We start from the raw sequence: 4634 nt of genomic DNA on the forward strand, positions 1-4634 counted from the left end.
AGGGACTTCAACTGCAACAACCCCAACTTCAAAAAACCAGCATAAAAACCACCCTCACAACAACAACATCACACACCACCCCAATGCACACACTTCCAACCCCATCCTACCTCATAACTCGCCCAAAATGACTCTCATCACCATCACATTTGACACAACCACGACCAACTTTAAACCTTCAAAGAATCTGTGTTCTAGAAATGATGATGGAGAGATTCGTGAAAGCTCAAGAGATGGCAATAATAGAGCAGAAGAAGCAAGGAAAAATCAAGAAATGATAAGCAGAAACCAAGAAGCCTCACTCAGAAAAATTGAGAGGCAAATGGAACAACTGGCTAAGCACCTTGCAGAAACAAGCGAGCGGATGGTAAATATGTCTCTCAGGGCCACTAAAGACGACCCAAAGAATAGCGAAAAAGATGTTAGGTTGAAAAAAGGAAAGTAGTCATGGAGGAAGTGAGAAGGCTACGGGAAAGGAATCAATCATCCAAGAAAAGCATCAAGAAAAATTCCACAAGAAGAGACAGAGGAAAGGAAGCCTATAGTGAGAGGAAAGACCAAAGGCAACAGGATTTTCAACTCCATGATCAACAGAATGGAGGATGTCATGCTAATGACAATAAAGAAGCACTTGTTGGAGGCAACCCAATCTGAGGTAGTTCTCTTTTCATAGCTATTTTAATAAAAAGGTTAATTAACTTCATCTATATTGCAAGAAGCTAAGTTTGGTGTTACACACCAAAATAATATAAGGGAGAATGAAGGATTCTAAGTTTGTTGTGTTCCTCCAAAATCCCATCATAAAACACATTCTCACTTTCTGCATAATGCTAGCTTCAAGCATTTAGATAAACTGGTTAACTATCTGCTGTTTCCTAAGTTTTCAGTTTTATTGCTTTTGAAAAAAGAAAAAGATTTTTCAACACCATGGTTAATCTGATGCATCAGAACCATTGGCAAGGGTACTAATGTTTTGGTGTTCCTACACCAAAGTAAGTTCAAAGGCCCACAAATAATCATGCATGTAACCATTTCTTTTAAGTGCTTGGGAACAAGAAACTTTCAATATCACTACAGAGCACCATACAAACTTTTGGAAAGATTAAGCATATCAATCAAAGATGAAAGAGGAATGTAGACCAGCAATATGATGATGAGAGAGGACACAGTAAATTCAAAAGGTGTATTGTTCAGTAATTATTATATCAGATACTGCTATGATTGAAAGTGATAAATACCCTGCTTGTCTGCATAGTATAGTTTTTTCTGCAATTCAATAATTAAGATTGCTTGATTATTCACAACACTACACTTTTCAAACTTGCGTGCACTCAAGATTTCAAAAAAAAAAAGAGGCACCACATGATAGTTCTTTGAAAAGAAGGATTGAGGAATTAAACAATTTTGAGGCAAGCAAAAGATTAGGAGAAGTGGTGGTTCTGGTTGTGTGATTATGCATTGAGGTTGCATGCTTATGAAACTTGCATGGGAGCTCATAGGCAGAACATAGAGTTCAAAGAAGTATTGTGGAGATTTTCGAACATTTATTGATCCAAGAAGCAGCAAACAAAAGAAATAAAGAAGATATAAAAACAAAGAGAACATGGCCAAGGCTCTAAGCATCAATTACTAGGCAGAAAAGAAGAAAGAAACAAGAACTCAAAGAGTTATTATCCTAGTAAATGCTTGTGGTCGAACTGTGTCAAAGAGAGAGGCTTGAGCAAGTAAATCCTAAGGGGTGCTTCAACACCTAATACCTTAAAAACCAACTGGTTTAGGAGTATTGATTGAAAGCTTATCTAAAGAGCCGCTTTGAGACATGACACTTAGAGTCATGGCCAAAGCACAAAAACTATAAGTTGCTTCAAGGTGATTACCTATAGAGAGATCTCCATGATATTATTTGGATGAAAGTTCTAAGACCTAAGACTCCCAAGATGTAGGGACTAGTAAGCACTGAAGCCCTTGCATGAGCATATAATTTGAGTTCACCCCACTGTCACTTAATCACTTCACTCATAGGATAGTACATGTAATCTTCAAATCCATTCTAATTGAAAGAACCTTTGAGCATAATTCTTTTCTTGCTTGGGGACAAGCAAGCTTTAAGTTTGGTGTTGTGATGACAAGTCATCCTATCCTAGTTTTACTAGTCTTTTTCTTTGATTTTCAATAGGTTTTATGCACTTTCTTGGGCCACAAGTAAGTCAATTGGGTGAAATTTCATGTTTCTTAGATTCAATCAATCATGGATGAATTGATGCATTTTCATGAGTTTTGTGCCATAATTGCTTAGATGACAAGAAAAAGAATAACTCTCATGATTATAGCATAGCTTTAATGCAATTGTTGATTGATGATAGGTGGAATAAAGCTTGAAAGAAGGTTGAAGAAAAGGGGACAGCAAAGGGCAAGAAAAAAAGACTCACGTTTGAGTTAAAGTTTGCCTCAAACTTGAACTCAAACGTGAGGAAGATTGCATTTTCACCCTGGAGGCACACCAGTTTGGCAACGTTTGCCTCAACTTGAGGTCAAAATTGGCGCCACAAGAACAAGCAATGCACCCCTGGAGCTTGGCAACGTTTGCGCCAACGTTTGCCTCAAACTTGAGGTCAAACATTGGCGCCATTTTAGCAAGGAAGAGCACTCTGTTTAATGCCTTGGAGAAGCCAATGTTGCACCAACATTTGCCTTAAACGTTGGGCCAAACGTTGGCCAAAAGAAATGCATGGGAGGAGCCACGTTTGAGCTCACGTTTGACCTCAAACGTTGAGCCAAACGTGGATGGCAGCAACTTGGCCGAGCTGCATAATGTCACACACGAAGACGTTTGAGTCAACGTTTGCCTCAAACGTTGACTCAAACGTGAATGGTTCTGATGACAAGTCATCTAGCCTAGTTTCACTAGTCTTTTTCCTTTGTTTTCATTTAGTTTTATGCACTTTCTTGGGCCACAAGTAAGCCAATTAGGTGGAATTTCATGTTTCCTTAGATTCAATCAACTATGGATGAATTGATGCATTTTCATGAGTTTTATGCCATAATTGCTTATATGACAAGAAGAAGAATAACACTCATGATTATAGCATAGCTTTGATGCAATTGTTGGTTGATGATAGGTGGAATAAAACTTGGAAGAAGGTTGCAAGAATGGGCTTGAAAAGAGGGATTCACGTTTGAGCTAACGTTTGCCTCAAACATTAACTCAAACGTGAGAAGCAGATGAAGAACACCCTGGAGAAGAGCCAACGTTTGTGCCAACGTTTGCCTCAAACGTTGAGGCAAACGTTGGCTGAAGAAGGAGCAAGGGAAGGCAACGTTTGCGCCAACGTTTGCCTCAAACGTGAGGTCAAACGTTGGCACCAAAGAGAAGAGAAAGATCACTCCTGAGCAAACCAATGTTTGCGCCAACGTTTGCCTCAAACGTGAGGTCAAACGTTGGCGCCATAAAAGCAAAGAAGAGCACCTCTGTTTGATGCATTGAGTGAGCCATGTTTGCGCCAATGTTTGCCTCAAACGTTGGCCCAAACGTTGGCCAAAGGAGTAGCATGGGAGAACCACGTTTGAGCTCACGTTTGACCTCAAACGTTGGCTCAAACATGGAAGACAACAACTTGGCCGAGCTGCATAATGTCACACAAGGGACGTTTGAGTCAATGTTTGCCTCAAACGTTGACTCAAACGTGAATGGTTCATGGCCCGGTTCACTAATGGATTTTCTTCCCAACAACAAGAGCAATCAACGGAGGCTACTATCAACCCAATTCCATCAAGGCTAAAGGCCCAATTCAAGGCTTAATGATCATTTGAATAAAGTGTATAAATAGCTTAGGATTTGAAGTTTTAGGGAGCTTCCTTTTTAGAATTTTTAACACTTGCAGTAGAGCTTCTCCTTTTTGGTTTTGCTGAGTAGTTTTTGGAGAGCTTTTGGGTTTTGAGCATTTTGGAGATTTTAGATCTTGGGTGTTAGAGAATTGAAGGAATTCTGTTTCAATCTCATCCTAAGATTTCTCTGTTTCATTTACTGCATCTTCTGAGAAATTTATATTTGCATTCCTTTCTTCTACTGCTTGATCTTTACTTTTCTTGCATCGAATTCTCAATTTGGATCTAGGAAGGCATTGAGATCTAGACTTGGTTATCTAGTCTCTTGGGTCCTGAGATCTACGTTTTTCAATTCCAATTTCCTTGTTTCATTGCTACACCAAGTTTATTTACATTTTCATTTGAGATCCGGTTTAATTGAATCCATCTTTTACATTTCTGTTTGTTGAATTTTACTTTTCTTTGTTTAATTTCTGCAAATCCACTTCCCAATTCCCTTTATAATTCAAGCAATTTACATTTCTTGCACTTTAAGATTCTGCAATTTACATTTCTTGCGTTCTAAGTTTCTGCCATTTAATTTCTTGTTCTTTAAGATTCAGCTCTTTTTCTTTTTGTTCCCTTTAATTTCATGCAAGTCACCCACTCCCCTTTACATTCTATGCAATTTAATTCCTGTCAACACAATTTCACACAATCAACACTTGTTTGCTTGACTAATTCAACCACTAAACTAAAGTTGCTCAATCCTTCAATCCTTGTGGGATCGACCTCACTCCCGTGAGTTTTATTACTTGATGCGACCCGGT

This window comes from Arachis hypogaea, chromosome 19, assembly GCF_003086295.3.
Source record: "Arachis hypogaea cultivar Tifrunner chromosome 19, arahy.Tifrunner.gnm2.J5K5, whole genome shotgun sequence".
NCBI classification, from domain to species: domain Eukaryota; kingdom Viridiplantae; phylum Streptophyta; class Magnoliopsida; order Fabales; family Fabaceae; genus Arachis; species Arachis hypogaea.